General features: G+C 46.3%; 1 long non-coding RNA gene and 1 pseudogene across 1 annotated transcript in view; both read left to right on the forward strand.

Moving 5' to 3' along the window:
• The first annotated feature begins 238 nt into the window (after window positions 1–238).
• The window catches only part of LOC111183146 (uncharacterized), a 42,507-nt gene continuing 22,189 nt past the window's right edge, over window positions 239–20,556 (forward strand). Inside the window, exons 1-2 of the long non-coding RNA XR_002646922.3 lie at window positions 239–1,314; window positions 2,262–2,475. This is a non-coding gene — a long non-coding RNA (uncharacterized LOC111183146). The remainder of the gene's footprint in view (window positions 1,315–2,261; window positions 2,476–20,556) is intronic.
• On the forward strand, window positions 2,492–11,518 carry LOC149749704 (eukaryotic translation initiation factor 2 subunit 3 pseudogene; annotated as a pseudogene).

Below are 20,556 nucleotides of genomic sequence, written 5' to 3' on the forward strand. Positions count from 1 at the left end.
CTAATCCCGTGCGCCACCGCTACTGAGCCTGCGCTCTAGAGCCCGCGACCCACAACTACTGAAGCCCACGCGCCTAGAGCCCGTGCTCCGCAACAAGAGAAGCCACCGCGATGAGAAGCCCGCGCACCGCAACGAAGAGTAGCCCCCGCTCGCCGCAACTAGAGAATACCTGTGTGCAGCAATGAAGACCCAATGCAGCCATAAATAAATAAATAAATTGATTGATTTATTTTTCTGCAGTACGCGGGCCTCTCACTGTTGGGGCCTCTCCCGTTGCGGAGCACAGGCTCCGGACGCGCAGGCTCAGCGGCCATGGCTCACGGGCCCAGCCGCTCCGCGGCATGTGGGATCTTCCCGGACCGGGGCACGAACCCGTGTCCCCTGCATCGGCAGGCGGACTCTCAACCACTGCGCCACCAGGGAAGCCCAGATTTATTTTTTTTAATCATAAAATATTGTATTCAAGTATTATTTATCTAGGTTACTAAGTTTTTTTGTGTTTCCCTTAACTTGGTGCCTGAGGCAGGTGCCTCATTTGCCTCGCCCTAATCTTGGTCCTATAGAACAGGTCTTTTGGCAGATGCTGAGTAAATGCCCCATTGTCCTCTGGGAATCCCTCCAGATCCTATCACTTTATTTGTCTGATGGAACTGATGTTTGTTTGGTCTCACTGTGACATTGCCCTTGCCACTTGACCTGCAGAGAGGTTTGTAATCTGCAGGGGATATTTGTTTTGCTGACCCAGCAACATTCTCCCCTCTCTGGCAACAGTAATTGTTAAATTGCTCCAGTTCATTCCCTCCCCATTTGTGCAGCTGACTCCAGCCCATAGCCTAGAGGTCGGCATGTGACTCAGCTCTGCCAATCAGAGGCTTGTATCCCCTGGCCACAATGATTGGTTCAGGAGTGGTCATGTGACTCAGTTACAGCCAATGAGACTCAATTCTGGAGGTCTGGTCTGAACTTCAGGAAAGGGAGACTTTCTCTTTTCTCTGGTAGCTGAGAGGACAGGATGTAAGCCACCTCGGGCAGCCACTCTGAGACACAGAAGGCTGCAAGGTGGACAGCAGCAGATAGAGGCAAGGAAGAAACGTCCTGGTGATATTGCTTGAGCTCCTGGATCCAGCTGTGCACAAGGCAATTCTACACTCTGGACTTAAGGGAAGTGTGGGCCAACTTTTGCCCAAGTCCGTTTGAGTATTGTCTCTGTCACATAGCTGATTCACTCCTTCCCTGCAGTCTGTCCAGGTTGTCCCTGGGAGATGCCTTGGAGAAGCCCAGCCCCAGACTTCCATCCTGAAGATCTTCATCCAGGTGATGGCATCCTTCATCCAAGGGCAGCCTTAGAAGGCAGAGTATTGGTAACAACAACTCTAGATACCATTACTGAGCAGTAGTGCCACTGTCGGGTCCTGTGGTAAATATTTACACACCTATATACTCATTTTCTCCTATAACAGCTCTACAAAGTAGATTCCATTACTAACTCCAGGCTGAAATCCGGTCCATCCATCCCCAGGCCAAATGTCCCAAATCACCATCTAGAGGCAAAGGGAGGGCCCCGGTTAACCAGCAAATGAGCCCGCTTCCCACTCCATTGTGTTCCTTCGTAAATGGATAGACTTTCTAGGAGGCAGACTGTTTCTAAGAACAGCTGAGCCTGGGTATTAACAAACCCGTATCCCCACACTTTTCCGTAGCACTGTCAGCATCTTGAAGTAAAAAACCTTAGGCCAGCTTCCTTTGACCTGGGAGTGAAGCTCAGTGCCACAGCACAGCGGTGGCCTATATGAGAAAAGAATCTAAAAAAGAATGACTATATGTACATGTATAACTGAATCACTTTGCTGTACACCTGAAACTAACACAACACTGTAAATCAACTATACTCCAGTAAAATAAAAACAAAACAGAACAAACAAAAAATTAGTGGGTGGGTTGACTCACTGACCGTGGCCGTCTTCGCCATCTTTGTTCATTTATTTATTCAACAAACATTGATTGAGTGCCAGCTGTATGCCAGATCCCGTTCTCAGCACTGAGGATACAAATGTTGAACAAAACTGAGGGCAGTGTCTGCCTCCAGGGAGCTGACAGTCTTGTCAAGGAGGCATGTATTAAACAAATAATTGCACATGGAATTATTTAATTACAAGTAGGGTAAGCAATGAGAAGGAAAAGTTCAGGCTGATATGAGAGCGTGAATAGAAGCATCTTAAACGCATTGGCGGACTAACTAAGCAACTTTATTCATTTGACAGGTGTGTTGGGATTGACTGCTCAGTGCCAGGCACTGTGTTTGCTGCTGAGTGCTGGACAGAGAGGGGAACAAGGCTCAGCCCCTGCCCACAAGGATCTCGCCATGCACAACAAATACACCAGTTGACCAGCTCTCCCACCTGCAGCCTGTGAGCAGTGGCAAGTTTACAGCTTTGACATCCACTTGAAAGAACAATGCCATGCGTGCTTCCACAGGTGAACCAAATATATTTGACTAGTTCCATTGGCCTCATATTGGTCTTACTGTGTCTTTCTCTGACCCTCAATGACTTTTGGTCTCAAGGGTTGGAAAAATTGGGACAAATAGTCACTGAGCTTATTGAGAATGTTTTATGATGCTCTGCAAAAATAGGGTCTTGGGTGAAAAATACACATGGTCTCATTGGGAGAAGAAGTCATCAGGAAAGGGAAGGGACTGGGGATTGAAACTCCCTGGGCCTTGTGGCTCCAGCCTGCTGAGGACAGGAGCTTGGCTTTGATGGCAGGCCTTTGGTGATATTTCTGGCTGCCTGGCCCCAAGGGTATGAACTGGAGTGTGTTCCCAGCTCGCCATGGGGAACTTTCTGGATGGCTTTATTATTCAGAGCATAAGATGCTTTGGCTCCAATAGCCGGAGACAGTCAGCGATTCTGCAGAGCTGGGTTCTCAGCAGCAGAGGTGAGCATGTGGGTGGTTTCAGACACAGGAGGTTTGGCTCAGTCCTTTTTAGAGCTAGCCTCCCGCAAAGCAGCCAGAATCACTTGGCCCCCTGGGCCCTAATCCAGGCCTGAAATGTGACAGGGTGGGGAGAAATGGGAAGGGAGTGGCCTCTGACTGTATCCCCCCTGGACTGAAGCACTTAGAGGGTGGGGAATGCAGCTGATTCTTTTCTGTATCACCCAAGCCTGATGCCCTGGGGCAGGTGTCTTGTATCTCATATGTTGAGGGCTTACTATGTGCTAGGCATTAGTTCATTGAATCCTCACAACAACCCCATGTGATAAGTTCTGCTATTATTCTCATTTTATAGGTAGCTGAGGGTCAGGGTAGTGGAGGAGGATCCACAGAGATTACAAAGCTGTGCTACCCTGTCGTCTCAGCATGGCCCTCAGAGAGCAGTCAGTCAGCAGAGTGGGAGGGTGGTGAGGATTCTCTTACATGTGGCTGCTTGGGGTGGAGCCTGGAATAGAAAGCAGCTAACTCCTGGGACAAGCCTTCAACTTGGTACAGAGGCTTGACCATCCTGGCTCTAAGAAGTATGGCATTAACTATTCGGAGAATAACGTAGAATGTAGGATTTTGTCGCTTCACTAAGGCCTTACTTTATATCAATAATAATACAAGTACATAACCAATCCATTAAGGTCTTATTTCTTTTTTGTTGTTTGTTTGTGGTACACGGGGGCCTCTCACTGTTGTGGCCTCTCCCGTTGCAGAGCACAGGCTCTGGACGCGCAGGCTCAGCGGCCATGGCTCATGGGCCCAGCCGCTCCGCGACATGTGGGATCTTCCCGGACCGGGGCACGAACCCACGTCCCCTGCATCGGCAGGCGGACTCTCAACCACTGCGCCACCAGGGAAGCCCCAAGGTCTTATTTCTCTTCAGTCACTGAGGCAAGGGCTTTATGTATATCATTTCACTTAATCCTCACATCAAGCCATGAATAGGTATTATTATCCTTCTGAGGAGAGAGACATTAAATAACTTGGCCAAGGTCACAGCTAGTGAGTTACAGAGCCAGGATTCAACTTAAGAATGCGTGGCTCCAAGGTCTCCTGATTCTCTGAGCCTCAGAGACCTGACTCAATTCCTGGTTCCTCCATGAACCAACTGTGTGCCCTTGGCAAGTCGGTTAACTTTTCTGGGCCTCATTTTCCACATCTGTGAAATGGGTAGGTTGAGCTAGATGATGTGCTAGGCCCCCTCCGTCTCTGATATCTAGACTTTGAACCCCTTGAAGGATATCACTTATGTATCCCCAGCACCTAGCAGAGGGCCTGGCCCAGAGTGGGTCTAGGTCCACATCTGTTGAGCTAAATCTATCCTGATGGGGCCCCAGCTCTTAGCTCCACAAGTAGTTGCCATTTCCAAATCTCTGCATTTCATAGCCTCCCCCATCCAAAGATACCATAATTTATCCATTTTGATTGTTTTCCATTTTTCCTATTAAAAAAAAAAAAGTTACTGGCCCAGGGAGGTGGGGCCCGCCGCCAGGGGGATCCGTCTGCTGTCGTTGCAAAGTGGAACCCTGTCACGCGGTCAGCCTGCCACACGGTCATTCTGCCGGCAGGCACTGTACAAATCCATGGGGACAAAAGTCCAAGTAGTGAGGCCTCCGCTGCACCGGCCATCCTCTTCTCCCAGGCCTGGGCCCTAGTTGGCCCTCCCGCCTCCACTGCCCCGCCCTGCACAAGGGGGCTTGCGAATGGTCAGGCAGCCACCCGGATGCCTTCCTTCCTCTCCAGGCAGAATGGCGGGGTGCGAGGCTGGTGTGACTTTAGGGCAGCCGCACCTTTCTCGGCAAGATCTCAACACTTTGGATGTTACCAAGTTGACGCCATTTTCACATGAAGTTATCAGCAGACAGGCCACAATCAATATAGGGACAATTGGTCATGTAGCTCATGGGCAATCTACGGTTGTAAAAGCTGTTTCTGGAGTTCACACTGTCAGGTTCAAAAATGAACTAGAAAGAAACATTACAATCAAACTTGGCTATGCTAATGCTAAGATTTATAAACTTGACGACCCAAGTTGTCCTCGGCCAGAATGTTATAGATCCTGTGGAAGTAGTACACCTGATGAGTTTCCTACAGATATCCCAGGGACCAAAGGGAACTTCAAATTAGTCACACACGTTTCCTTTGTTGACTGTCCTGGCCATGATATTTTGATGGCTATTGTGCTGAACGGTGCCGCAGTGATGGATGCAGCTCTCCTGTTGATAGCTGGGAACGAGTCTTGTCCTCACCCTCAGACTTTCGAATACCTGGCTGCTATAGAAATCATGAAACTGAAGCATATTTTGATTATACAAAATAAAATTGATTTGGTAAAAGAAAGCCAGGCTAAAAGAACAGTATGCACAGATCCTTGCATTTGTACAAGGTACAGTAGCAGAAGGAGCTCCTATTACTCCAATTTCTGCTCAGCTAAAATACGATATTGAAGTTGTCTGCGAGTACCTAGTAAAGAAAATTCCAGTACCCCCAAGAGACTTTACTTCAGAACCCCGACTTATTGTTGTTAGATCCTTTGATGTCAACAAACCTGGCTGTGAAGTTGATGACCTTAAGGGGGGTGTAGCTGGTGGTAGTATTCTAAAAGGAGTATTAAAGGTGGGCCAGGAGCTAGAAGTCAGACCTGGTATTGTTTCCAAAGATAGTGAAGGAAAGCTCATGCGTAAACCCATCTTTTCCAAAATTGTATCGCTTTTCGCAGAGCATAATGATCTTCAGTATGCTGCTCCAGGAGGTCTTATTGGAGTGGGAACAGAAACTGGCCCCACTTTGCGCCGGGCTGACAGAATGGTGGGACAGGTACTTGGTGCAGTTGGAGCTTTACCTGAGATCTTCACAGAATTGGAAATTTCCTATTTCCGGCTTAGACAGCTTCTAGGTGCACGCACTGAAGGAGACAAGAAAGCAGCAAAAGTGCAGAAGCTGCCTAAGAATGAAGTGCTTATGGTGAACATAGGATCCCTGTCGACAGGAGGAAGAGTTAGTGCGGTCACGGCTGATTTGGGCAAAATCGTTTTGACTAATCCTGTGTGCACAGAAGTAGGAGAAAAAATTGCCCTTAGCCGAAGAGTTGAGAAACACTGGCGTTTAATTGGTTGGGGTCAAATAAGAAGAGGAGTGACAGTCAAGCCAACAGTAGGTGATGACTGAAGATTTAAATAACAGATTTGGATGAAGTCGGAATTTCTCTTAACCTAGGAGTATATTTTCAAAGCAATAGTGAGGAATTAATTTCACAGCTCATTACCTTAGGAGTAGCTGTAAGGTTATTCTCATTTTTTAGTGATGAAAAGTTAACCTCTAAAATAGGGTCTACAATAAATGTAAAAATTGGCGTAATGTTGGATTGAATCTACATTTTACCAGAAACTAATCATTCCCAAATAATGTCTAATTTATACATCAGTGCGGGTTTGAAAGGAAACTGCTACAACCAGCCTTTGCTGTAGCACACATCCCACTGAATCTGTTTGAAATAAAATTTTTCTTCTTAAAAAAAAAAAAAAAGTTCCTGTATGTCTCTCTCTTTTTACTTTCCTGCATGTCTCTTAATGGACTAAAGTATCACTTAGTGTGTATCCAGATGGGGAGTTTTTGGGTCATGGCGTGTACGCAAATCCCTCTCAAAAGTTGTTGTAGGAATTTACATTCCCACCATGTGTATGAGCTACCCTTTCCCCATATCCTTCCAAAACTGAAGTTTGTCAGATTTTTAAAATTTTGTCAGTTGGCTGAGTGTGAAGTGGCATAAATATATTTTAACTTTTCATAGTGGAAAATTTCAAGTATTTACACAATAGTAGAAAGAATAGTATAATGAACTTCTACTGTACCTATTATTCACCTTCAACAATTAATAACTCCTTATCAATTTTGTTCCCTTTCTATTCTACCACCCATTATTTTTAACTGAATCCCAAATGTCATACCATTTCATCTGTAAATATTTCAGCAACATCTCTAAAAGATAAGACCTCCCCTTTTTAAACACAACCACAGTACATCATCAAACAGCACCAAATGTCAACAATTCCTTAATATTATCAAATATTTGAGTCAATGTTCACATTTCTCCAATTACACTTTTTTTTTATATTTGTTTGAATTGGGATTCAAACAAGGTCCATACATTTTTATTATTATTTTTTTAATTTTTGGCCACACTGTGTGGCATGTGGGATCTTAGTTTCCTGACCAGGGATCGAACCCGCGCCCCCTGTGGTGGAAGTGCAGAGTCTTAACCACTGTACCACCGGGGAAGTCCCAAGGTCCATACATTGTGTTTGGTTAATATTTGCTAAGTTTCTTTTGATGTATACGTTAAATCTCTGTCTCTCTTTTTTAGTATCTTGACATTTATTTGTTAAAGAAATCAGATTGATTTTCCTGTTAGACTTCTTCCTAGTTTAGCTTTTGCTAAATGCATCCTTGGGGTGTCATTTCATGTGTTCCGCAGTCCCTGTATTTCCTGTAAGCTGGTAGTCAGGTCAAGGACAGGGGTTAACAAGCTATAGCCCATGGGTCAAATCTAGCCCCTACTCTTTTTTGTAAACAGAGTTTTGTTGGAACACAGCCATGCCCATTTGTTTAGTTATTGTCTATGCCTGGTATTTGTACTATTCAACAGCAGAGCTGAATAGTTGCAACAGAGATTAGAGCTATATAACCTGTAAAGTTCAAAATATTTGTTACCTGGCCCTTTAGAGAGAAAGTTTGTCAACCCCTGCATCTAAAGTCTTGGTCAGACTCCTGCTTGATTTTGGAGGCATGATTTCTTCATAGAAGGTGGTATTGATTCCATCAAAAGGCCCATTATGTCAAGTTGTTTCTGTTTTTGTAATATTTTCAGTTAGATCAGCTAATTCATAACAAGTGATGATGTCCCAAGTCAATCCTTCTTCATTCCTTTTTCATTTTATTTGTTGGAATGCTTATGTAAAGAGCAGCTTCCTCTCCTTTACTGTTTGGTTGCCTGAGGCACAGTTCTTAAAGGAAAGACAGAACAAGTGCTTAATTGTTTCCCTTTATTTACTAGTTTTCAAAATAATGAATTGATTTCTTAATATCTTCTGAAGATGATCACTGAAGTTTTTTGTTTATTTTTAATATATCATTGTAGACTCGTGGATTAAAATATATTTGATGTTTTTCAACTAATTGCAGTTATTTTCTTTACTGATGCTCGAATTGTCCTGACTTTGGCCAACGCGAGACTCTTCGGTTGCCCGCTGAGTCTCTTTGCCATAACTAGCTTCCTTGATTTTTGGCATTAAAAGATAGTCTAAGTACATAGTGTGCATTTTCTGTCCTAAAGCTGGTATCAGCTATTAATTTGTTTGTTTGTTTGTTTATTGAGGAGCCTGGTTCCCTTTAGTGTGAAATAGTATTTAGAGACTACAGTCTGGACAATGAAGTTGCTTTCTAAAGTGTCGCTCATTGTTTCTAGACCTGAAAACAGTAGGCAGAGCTAGGGAATATGTGTCTGTTTTCAGGTCAGCTGCATCAAAAATTCACACTGAAACTTCCATTTTAAATGCAGAATTATAAGATTTTCACTGAACCCCTTTCATCCTTCATATGTATCTCCTTTCTCTGGAACCAAGTCCTGGTTCTCAACACCAGCAGCATCAGAACTCATTTGCTTCATCCCACACTACCTAGCCGACAGTCCCAGAATAACAATTCCAATGCTGCCGCTAACAATACGATGACTGAAAACCGGCAGCCCTTTATAAACATCAGAGTGAAAAATTCTGAAGATGAAACAGGAGAGGACCTCAGCAGGAAGGGTCTGTGCTGACCCCATATAACTGTGTGGCAGTTTGCATTACTGCTGGAATTTTTTTTTTTTTTTTTTTTGCGGTACGGGGCCTCTCACTGTTGTGGCCTCTCCGATTGCGGAGCACAGGCTCCGGACGCACAGGCTCAGCGGCCATGGCTCACGGGCCCAGCCGCTCCGCAGCATGTGGGATCTTCCCGGACCGGGGCACGAACCCGTGTCCCCTGCATCGGCAGGCGGACTCTCAACCACTGCGCCACCAGGGAAGCCCACTGCTGGAATTTTTAATACTGTATTCTGTTGGTCAGGATTTTGTTCTTCAGTGTGATCAACTCTTAAAATCATAGTTTTTACCCTTTTAAGTGTCTAGAGAATGGAGAAACAGGAGGTTATAGCAATGTAGGCTGGTGAGATGATTGTTGGGTTGGTAACCCACGTATGCTGGTAAGCTCCAGGCTTCAGTTTCCCTCCCTAATACATGAGGATAAAGAGAGGAAGGAGATATTTGCAGGAGGGGCTTTGGGGCAAGTCAAATCATCCCTCTGAATCATTTCCTTATCTATTAAAAAAGGGGGGCAGGGACTGGACTTTACTCTCGCCACAGCAGTTTTCTTTCTGTTCTCCAAACACACCTGCTCAGGGCCTTTGCACTTGTAGTTCCCTGTGTCTGGAACACTCTCTATCCAGCTCTTCCAATGATTGGTTCCTTGTCATTACTCAAGTCTCACCTTCAATATCACCTCCTCAGAGAGAGCCTCTCTGACCACATAATGTACAATAGCAACAGCCATTACTTGATCGTATCGCCTGTTTCCTTTCTTCAGGGGACTGTTACCTATCTGATCTGTTTACTTGTTTAGGTCTAGCTCCCCTCTTTCTAGAATGCAAGCTCAATAGGAGTAGGATCCTTGACTTTCTTGTTCACTGATGTACCCCTAGGCCCTAAAACAGGCCAGGCAGGCGCAAAATAGTTGCTGAATAGTGATGCCTATTGAATCAATGAATTCCTGGTAAATGAACAGTTGGCTTAGAGAATCTCCAAAGTCCTTTTTAGCTCTAAGTGTGAGTGTAATACAATACAGTGAGTGTGAACTTAGACACAAGCATGACTGTGCCATTTTACAGATGTGGAAACTGAGGCAGTGAGTGACTTGCCAGAGGTTTCACAGAGAAGGCAGTGGTGTGGTCTAGAGCACTGTATGGGACGTCAAAAGCAGGGGATTCAGGTTTGGGTCCTCACACCATCCTACTCCATCCACCTTCCTTCGAATAGCCAGGCGAACTCAACAAGCCCTTTACCTCTCCCAGCACGATTTTTCCATCTGAAAGAGAAGGCGTACTGTCAACTCTGGTCTAGGGTGACTGTGAAATAATGAAGCTTCCTAAACTGAACAATACTAAGCATTTTGCAGAATGTTTTGCCCTTTCTTTACTCCCATTTAATTCCCAGAGTTGGGGGCTGGGGAGGGGAAGGAAGCCCAGGACCAGGGCTGTGGAGGAGGGGCGAGCCAGCTGGTTGCCACAGTCTGTTTACTCCTTGGTCTGCCCCTAGCCTAGCAGCTCTCACCTGCTCAGGTAAAGAGGTAGGGGGAGCCTTGCTCAGCCAATGAACTGCTGTCCTTCTCTTAAAGGCACCCAGCAGTTGGCAGGAAAACCAGCCATGCGATCTGGAGAGCTCCCAGGCAGATGCCAGGAGGCAGCTGTGCAAGCTAGATGTAGCGAAGCCCTCTATGGCCACGCTGTGACCCCAGGCCTGGTCACTCCACGTCCTGGAGGGTGCTTTCTTCAGGGAGGCCTCCTCTACCTTGCCCAGAGCAGGCTTTCCAGGAGTCTCCCACGCCTAGCTGCCTCGGCAGACACCTGGGGAGGAAAGACAGCGTGGCCTTGGCAGCTGCCAGCCAGGAAGGAGCCCACAGGTGCCAGGGAGAAGCCATTTCCCTATCCTGATCTCCTTCAGCAACCCTGGTGAGTCCTGATGCTCTGGCCTTCTCGAACCTCATCCCAGAAGGGTGGGATGGGAAGATGCCTCTCCTGAGGGGCAGAAACCTTGGGTGCCAGTTCCAGCCCTGCTCTGTGACCTTGAGCACGTCACTCCAGCTCTCCCAACCTCACATGTCCCATCTGGGAAAATGAGGAGCTCACACTTCCACATCAGCTTGCCCCTTGTATTACTTTCGCCTGTCACACTCCTTGTTTTGAAAGATTTTTGTCTGCCAAGTGGTACCTGTTACATAAGTCGTTAATTGGTTTTTCCCCTTGTATGTTAATTGGGGCCCTATCACAATCAATCAGTGTTTTCTGGTCAGCAGGAACAAACCCTGGCATTACCACTGAGCTGATGTAAGTTTAACCATAGCAAAGAAATGTGGTGTTTTAGTCTGTGAGATCTTATCTAGAAGCAATATTTGATTTTCATTTGGCCTCTTGAAATAGGAGAAATAGGGCATGGCAAGTAGTTCCAGAGAATGGGGACCCTAGGTGAGAAGCCCTTAGATCTAGCTTGCATGGTGTGTGAGGGTACCAGGCAGAAATACTTCACACCCCAGGCCCAGCTTTGATCTCTACAATGCTGCCTGCCACATGGGATGCATTCTTGAAAGTGGGATCCTTTGGCCTGAAAACTTCCTGTGTGGGGTTAGACTGTTCCCAGGTGTCCGCACACTGGGTTCATTCCCCAGCTCTGAGTGAGGCTGGGGAACCCTGGGTTGGGGAACTGAGGTCTCCCTCAGGCCTCTGCTGGTGGGTAGCCCGGGGTGGGGGTGGGGGTGGGGAGGTGGGGGAGGTGGGGGAGGTGATGGGAACAAGTTACTGTGAGCGCAGGGCTTGAAAGCCAGGAGTGTACGGTGGACACAGCTTGTGCGGGGAATCAGGAAAGAGGGCTAATCTGCATTGACTAGCTCTGTGGCCTCAGGCTAGTCTCCTAACCTCTTTGAACCTCAGTTTTCCCAGCTGTAAAATGGGGATTATAATCTAGGCAATGTTCACCTACCAGGATTATTCTTAGAGCCAAATAATATTGTGTATTTCATGGAAGCTTAAATTTCAGTCTTTAAAATGCATCCAAAATTCAGAGATTAAAGGAACCACAAACATGCATTTTAGAATGGATGCAATAGAGTAATGGATGTTTTGTAAAATGTGACCTCCATGATAAAGAATTATTTCAGTGATGAGGGAATGGTGACTGATTGTTGTTTCTTTTCCTTTTTAAAAGTACCGTTTATTGGGATTTTTTGAAACGTAGACTCATAAACAAAACGCAGTGCGGAACAGCTCATTGAGTAATGGTATTTTCTAATGACTTCTGGGACTGAAACCCAGGCCTGGAATGTGGTCCTAGTACGTGAGGCAGTATGATATGTGGTTAGAGCGTGCACTTCGGAGTTAGGCAATGTTGGGTTCAAATGCAGGCTGGGAGACTTACTGGTGAACTTGGGTGTAAGTCACTGTGCTTTTCTATGCTTCAGTCTCTTCTAAACTCTAAAATGGCATGGGGGGAATGTCACAAGTCCTGGCTGACATCGTTGTTGATAAGTTGGGGTTTAACTTAGGATAGGGACTCAGCACCCACATATATGTTCCACTAGAGATGCCCAGATCCAGAGGGCTCCTGACCCTTGGAGATTCAAGTGGGCCAGATAAACTGATTCAGGGCAAGACACTGCGGTCAGTTTCCCCATCTGGGGCCCCTCACTCCCTTGTCACCTTCTGGGGCAGAAGGAGGCTCCAGGAGATGCTGGAGAAGCAAGTGCTTGGAACCAGTAAATTCCCCCCGAGTGCATGGGGCTATTGCTGCTCCTTGCTTTGGGGGCCCAGCCAAGGTCCTATCCCCTTCTGTTTGGTCATTTGAGCCTCCTCACCCTGTTATCCCCTCTCCTGCAGCTCCCTGCTGAGCACATCAATCACAGGGAATGAAGTTCAGGGGTCGTGACAGTGTCTCCCCTCCCAGCGAGGCTGCAGGAGGATGAGGTGGAGTGAGAGCTGGAATAGAAGCTTTCCAGGAAAGGGAAAGGGAGCCCCTCTTGTCCAGGCTTTGGGCAGAAGGTGTGTGAGAGTGTGCGTGTGTGTGCACACGAGTTAACAAAATTCAAGTTGAAAAATTCTAAGAGTGTGAAGGCCCCCAGAGGTCATGTTAGCCAGCCGCCTGCTCTGGGCAGGAGTCGCTTCTATCCAACACAAGAAGGTTGCAGCTGTACCCCAGGGAAGCCTTCTAAACATCTTTCCTTGGTAACTAGCCATGGCATCTCAAAACCCTTCCCAGGGTGCGTGCAGGCTGTGTGTGTGCATGTTTGAGGGCCTTGGGTGTCTGAGTTAGAGTACCATGGGCACTGAGCACTCAGACCTTGCAGAAAAACAAGTATGAGGTGGAGGGACTGCAGTGCAGTGAGGGCTTTGAGGTTTTCTCCAGTCACCATGAAGTTTAGAGGCACCTTGGAGGAGCTACATTTATGGGGTGCCTCTTATGAGCTAATGATTGTGCTAGGTGTTTTAAACTCATTACCTCATTTAATCCTCACAGTAGCCCCTTTTATTATTCCCATTTTACAGATGAGAACACTGAGGCTCAGAGAGGCTACAAATCTTTTTGTTTGTTTTGGCTGCATCGGGTCTTAATTGCGACGCACTGGCTTCTCTCTACATGTGGTATGCAGGCTCAGTAGTTGTGGCACGCAGGCTCCCTAGTTGTGGCCTGCGTGCTCAGTAGTTGTGGTGCACAGGCTTAGTTGCCCCACGGCATGTGGGATCTTAGTTCTTCTACCAGGGATCGAACCTGCATCCCCTGCATTGGAAGGCGAATTCTTAACCATTGGACCACCAGGGAAGTCCCGAGGCTACAAATCTTGAATAAGATTGCTCAGCTAACAAGTGGCAGAACTGTGATTCAGATCTTTATACGTCTACATCCAGAGCCTGGTCTTTTACCCATTCCACTGGTAGTTGCAAATCAGGCCAAATACTAAAGTTCCCAGGTGCATTTTGTTTGGCTTACGCAGTGTTTTGTTTCGTTGTAACATTTAAAACATTTAGATGCCAACATTTGAAAATGTAGCTATTTAACATAAAAATCTAGGTTCTGATTTCTCTTTAAAGATCAGAAGGAAGACGTGGCACTATGGGTCCACGTTCTCATAGCCAGCAATCAACTAGAACTGATGGTCAGCAGCTGCCTTTAAACAGGGCATGTGACCTCTAGTTTGCCACAGTCCTCACCACTCCCTACTCTTCCATCCAGTCCACTTTCCCGTTTATGGTACCAGCCTGGCCCCACGGGCCTGTGGATATCTGGGTTCTGGTCCTAGCACTTGAACTGGCTATGACTTCAAATAAGTAATGGCATCTATCTGGGCTGTAGCTGTAACCTGGGCTAGGTAACACTCTGAAATAACATCCTAAGTGGCTTTCTGTGCTGCTTGGGGAAAAAGCCCTAAGTCTCCAGCACATCCACATTTTGGTGACCTGGCTGTGCAGGATCTGAGTCTGTGTACATTACTCCAGGAGTGGCTGGTGTTATTTGCTCTTTGTCACCATCATTCCACTGCACTACATGTGTGATGTCCCTGGTGACAGGACATTTGGCGACAGGTAGGGCCTGGTGGCACCAATCCTGGTGTGGTGCCCATTCCTAACACTTTGATCAAAGAGTGTGACTTCCATGTGCCTCTGTTTACCTGTTCCAGAAAGCCAGATTGAGATTTCAAAATCTGAGTATCGTCTTCTGACCCCATTTTCACTATAGGGTGCGTGAGAGAAAATCTACATCCCAGCTGAGAATGTCCTCTCTTTCTCTGTTAAACACACACACACATGCACGCACGTACACACACACACACACACACACACACACACATACACACACATGGTTCAGAAATAGCCATGCTTTATAGGTCTTTCCATCTATCTAGTGTCTTGTTCATATTTCTGAGATAAGATCTTTAGAGCCATGGAATAGTAGAGATGGAAATGTGTAGATCATCTAGTCCCATAATAGCAAATATATTTTATTTCGTTTGCTGATTCCTATCAATCAGTAGAACATTGAAGAGGCTTCTGAAGCTACATATGAGCATGGAATGGTCATATACTGAGATCTGTCAGCAATAGCTACTGTGGGCATGACAAGGGGTTGTAGCAGTACTTATGCCAGAAATTATACAGATATGAAAACTGGGCTGGGAAGGGGAGATGACTTACCCTGAATACTCAGCAAGACAAGGAAAAGTCAGATCCAGAAGCAGGATCTCTCTTGACCTGCAAGCCACTATTGCTTCCACTATATTAATTCAGAGAAGGAAACTGAGAATAGGAGGGAAAATGACAGAAGCAAGCCGAGGACCCAGGAGTCCTGGCTCCCCCAAGAAGCGTGGCTGGGGTTGGAGCTAAGGAATTCAGTTCTGTCCCACTAGACTGAGCCCTGCCAGATGACCTGTTGGCTTCTGCTCCACTTCTTAGAGTCCCTTTGCTCCTGCCCCAGTTTCCTGTCTCATTTTCCTCAGGCTCAGAGAGTGCATGTCGCCTCCTGGGATCCTGAGTCCTACATGCCCTCTTTTGGGAACGAGCTCCCCAGCCCCCTCTGTTCTGGAAGAGAAGTCCTAGGACACAGGTTCTTAACCTTATTGATGCCATGGACTCCTCTGGCAATCTGGTGAAGCCTACAGACCCCTTCTCAGAGTGTTTTTAAATGCATAAAATAAAATACATAGGACTACAGAGGAAACCAATCATACTGAAATACAGTTAACAAGATAGTTTTAAAATTGTTTATGATATAGTATGTACTTCATTAATACATTTAAAATGAGATTGGGCAGCAGATATAATAACCATTGTAATTTTAGAGAAATAATGAGCATAAAAGATCTATGACAACTGTAATGTGATAGAAAAATACCTGTGATTTCTCTTGGCTTCACAGTCACAGGAACCATCAGAATTACTGTGGTCATTGCCTACATTCAAGTGGAACAAAGTACTTAACTTGAGTTAGAGGTTAGTGAAAATAAAGATGGAAGTTTTCCCAAGCAAACTCAGAGACACCCTGAATTCTGTCTGTGGTCCCAGGCTGAGACTCCCTTGCTCTAGGATGTTCAATCGGGAGCCTGCTAGTCCAGTGGTTTGCGAACTGTGGGCCATGGAACACTGGGGATTTGGGTTGGGGAGTGTCTCAGAGGCTGCCAATGTATGGAGAAAAGGAGGACCACTGTCCAACTAGACAAACAGCCTCTGAATCCACCACCTCTGCCTTGCCTGAGCAGGTTTTTTTATTTGAGTTCATTTTTATGGCTCATATGAGACCCCTTTGTAAAAAAGGGTTCACTTGTTCCTGTCTGAATGTCAAAAACCTTCACTTAGCCCTGCCTGCCTCTTCCTGTGACAGAAAGTAAAGCCAAGGCCTAGAGCAGTGAAGGGTGCTGGAGGCACATGGCGTGTGGTGGCAGGGTCGGGCTGTGCAGTCCAAGGAGGTGGTGGGAAGCAGCTGGGCCAGGGTGAACTTCCTGCTACCTCTGCCTGTGAACTGTTCCAAGGAAGCAGTCGGCTGGGTCCAGGTGTGGGACCAAGAGTCAGGAGACCTTAATTCGGGGCCCTAGATCTGACACAACCTGGAGCTTCTTGGAGACAGTAATATATGGATATTGAGAGGACGAAATGGAAAGGTTTTGGGTTTCTTTTTGTTTTTTTACTGAAGTATAGTTGCTGTTATATGTTACAGGTGTACAATATAGTGATTCACAATTTTTAAAGATTATACTCCATTTATAGTTATTATAAAATATTGGCTGTATTCCCTGTGTTGTACAATATATCCTTGTAGCTTATTTTATACCTCTTTGTAAGAGGTAAGTTTGTACCTCTTACCTGCCCATTCCCCTCTCCCCACTGGTAACCACTGGTTTGTTCTCTATGTCTGTGAATCTGCTTCTTTTTTTTTCTTTTTTTTAAACGTAGATTTTATTTATTTATTTTTGGCTGCGTTGGGTCTTCGTTGCTGCACGCAGGCTTTCTCTAGTTGCGGTGAGCGGGGGCTACTCTTCATTGCGGTGCACCAGCTTCTCATTGCGGTGGCTTCTCTTGTCGCGGAGCACGGGCTCTAGGCATGCGGGCTTCCATAGTTGTGGCTCGAGGGCTCTAGAGCGCAGGCTCAGTAATTGTGGCGCACAGGCTTAGTTGCTCCACGGCATGTGGGATCTTCCTGGACCCGGGCTCGAACCCGCATCCCCTGCCTTGGCAGGCGGATTCTTAACCACTGCGCCACCACGGAAGTCCTCTTTTTTGTTATATTCACTAGTTTGTTGTATTTTTTAGGTTCCACATATAAGTGATATCATACAGTATTTGCAAAATGAGAAAGTTTTAAGAAACACAAAGAACTATTGAAAGGATTTTAATACATTTGTCTCTAAGCCTGAGACCCTTTTCTCAACTCTCCCTTGGGGTCTTTTTCCCAACACCAACAAACCCTCTCTCCCACACAGTACAACCCCAGTCACCGAGCACACTGATGCAGTCGGATTTGTGGCTGAACAGCCAATCGGCCAGTCACCTCATCTGCTAGTTGACCTCCTCAATTCCTCCTCTTTGTTGTCCCTGCTGCTGTGTCATGATCTCTGGCCTGCATTTCTCTAACAGCCCCCAGTCTCTCTCTCTGCTCCAGTCTGCCTTCCATGGAGCCCAGACACATTCTGACCATAAGTTTTGACCATGTCCTTCTGCTTCAAGGCCTGTGATGTCTCCTCACTGCACACAAGGCCAAGTCCTGCCTCCAGAGCATGGCAACCCAGACTCCTCAGGATCTGCCTGCAGCCTCTCCCGCCCTCCCTTTTCTAGCATCCCCACCTCCTCTTGCAGGGGAACTGCTGCAGTGTTTCTGGAGGCTCCCCTGCCTTCTTCCTGAGCCCAGACAATAGTGCAAGCCCTGGGAGCTGGGGAAGACTAGAGGATTCGGGAAACCAGAGGCTGACGTGATGGGCAGGGGAGTGGCACGTGCAGAGGACTCCAAGGAGTTCTGCTGATAGGGGCAGGGGACAGGTGTGGCTCTGTCCTCTGTCTGGGCCAGACAGGGGTTATTTTCAGAGACCAGCCAGTAACGGTGGAGAGAGTTGGGAGCACCTTGCCCAGTCAGGGAGAGTCGACCATTTGCTATGCTTATCCAAACCAGAGGCAAAAACCGGGTCACCAGGAGCAGAATACAGCTGAGCAATGGGGAATTCATAGAATCCCTGATTCTTAGAATGTCAGAGCTAGAAGGGACCCTGTGGATGTTTCCTCTAGTCTAACTCCTTTCTGCTTCAAACAGAAAGGTTAAGCCCAGAAACGGGGAATGACTTGCCCAGGGCCACACGAGTTTGAGGCAGAGCCTGGACTGGGGCTGATGTCTGATTTTCTTCCCAGTCTCCATCTCCTCAGCTCTGGCCTCTGAACTCCTACCAGGAGACTGAATAACTGGCCCAGGACTGATTTACCAACAGTGGCTTAATGTGTCACTTCTAGGCAATGCAATGCTGGCTCTTACCACGGGTTGTCAACACCTTAACCTAAAGGTCCCCAGAGACAGGTTACAAGTGGAGATATAGCACCCTCAGGTCCCAGGTGGAGCCCAGGGTAGCCAGAGCCCCCAACTCCGTTGGGACAGTCACCTGCAGGCCTCAAACAGGCTCATTAGGTTAGCCCAGCGGGTATCCAAATGTTATCATGTACTGTGATGGGAAAAGTCAGGAAGCACTGTCTTCACTCCAAGGCACAAGTACTTTTAGGGGTGGTGTGGGCGAAGGTGGGGAGAGGGGGAGTCTGAAGACACAGGTTCTAGTTCTAGCTGTACTGTTTCCTTCTAACTTGTATATTCTGGGTGCGGTAGGGGGGGATAACAGGAGAAAAAAATAAGAGGTGCTTTTTATTGTGCCTCACTTAATCTTTCAGAGAGTTCTTTAAGTAGGTATTATTATCAGCTCCATTATACAGATGAGGAAACTGAGTCAGGGAAATAAAGGGACTTAGCCAAGATCCCACAACTAGGGAGGGGTGGAACTTAGATTTGAGTCTGAGTCTGTCTTTCTCGGGATTCTGTGCTCTTAACTGCTCTGCCACATGAACATGTCTGGGGACTAGTGGCAGAGAAAGATTTGGGGCCTTTCAATCCTAGTTCCCTGACATCAGGGCTGCTGAGTCTCCAACCACCCGAGTCTGCCAGGAAAGGAGAGGCCCAGTCTGCGAAAGGGGAGGCCTTTCGCAGGAGGGAAGCAGGCAGTAGAGTCCTGAAGATCCCGAAGAAGTAAAGACTACCCCAACCCTTGCCTTCATGGGTGTGAGATTATCAGCAGGACTTGCGGTGGGTGTTTTGCATGAAGAAAACCATGATCCTGCAGTAGAGTCCCCACACCCGAGGGAGGGAAATGTAGTAAGACATCATTGGGTGCCGCACTGCCTCTGAAACTCATGGAAATAAGGCACCTTGTTCACCATGCCGACGCTCCGTTAAAAAATAACCTCTATTTATAGATCCAGTGATTCAGCCAAGTACCTTATTATACACATTGGCTCACTTTCATCTTCTCAACAGTGCTATCTTGAGTGTTTCCTGTTATTATCATTGCCACTTTACCAGATGAGAGTCTAAAGCTCCAAAAGTTCATGGAACTTTTCCAAGACCACACAGTTGGTAAATGACAGAACTGGGATTTAAACTCAGGTCTCCTTGACACCCAAGCCCATGAGGCTCTTGACCATTATATTGTAGTGCAATATGGCAGAGTGGGGAAAAGCCCTCTTCTGGATCTGGAGTCAAGCCCCAGGTAGGCCAGTGACTTCTTAATGGACTTTAGTCAGGGAACCTTTGGGCAAGTCTTCTCTGGGCCCAATATCTAGGATTATATAAAGGTAATTCTAATTCTGCCTACAGTGTAAAATTATGAAATTGAAAGCAACTTACAAACTGTTATCCATTTATTCAAATAGTGTCTCTTAAGAACTTAAAGCAAGTGAGGACTTGGCACTGCAAAGAAGAATAAGGCATGGTTCCAGCCCACTGAAAAATATAACATAAATGTTAGGTGAACAAGAGTCTTTTATTTCTAATAATTATGGTAGCTGATTGAAGATACACCCTCTCACTGGAAATTGTTAAAATAGCTGAACAAAATAAATGTGTCTATGTATGTGTATTTGAAGATGTTGGAGAACTACCAAAACAAGAATGACCTGAGGGGAAAGATTCCAGAGGGAAGGGAAATGCAGAGAGGTAAGGCCCATACCCAGCTGCCACTTTGCCCTTCAGTATGCTGTTTCTCAAGAGATGGCTAAGAATCTGAGCAGAGCCTCTGGAGATGTTATGAAGCTGGGGTATAAAAATTGGATTTCAAGGTCTACCAAGCAGGAGAGTCCCTAATAAACACTCCAAGTTTTCAAATGTAACCCCCAAAGGGCTACACCCTAGGAGTAGAAGTCAATTAGAAATTGACCAGCCCCAACAGAACTGAAGACTAACATCTAATCAGTTAAATCTCCTTTGTATGACTTAGGTTTAAATGCCTGCCAGAAGCAAAAGTACAAATATCTCTGAAGGAAGATGATACCATCAAGGGCCTCAAATTTTCCTATAATTTTTTTCATATGCAATATTTAGCATTCAATCACAATTTACCTGACATCTCAGTAGACAAGACCAAATGGTTGAAAACCAAGAGGAAAAAATAGACAATCAAAATAGGCCCACAGAAGATCCAGATATTGGCATTATAAGACATGGACTTTAAAACATGTGATTAACGGGAATTCCCTGGCGGTCC

The sequence above is a fragment of the Delphinapterus leucas genome, chromosome 3 (genome assembly GCF_059928025.1).
Source record: "Delphinapterus leucas isolate spDelLeu-1000000601 "Yukka" chromosome 3, BTC_Dleu_Yukka2, whole genome shotgun sequence".
Classification (NCBI taxonomy): Eukaryota; Metazoa; Chordata; class Mammalia; order Artiodactyla; family Monodontidae; genus Delphinapterus; species Delphinapterus leucas.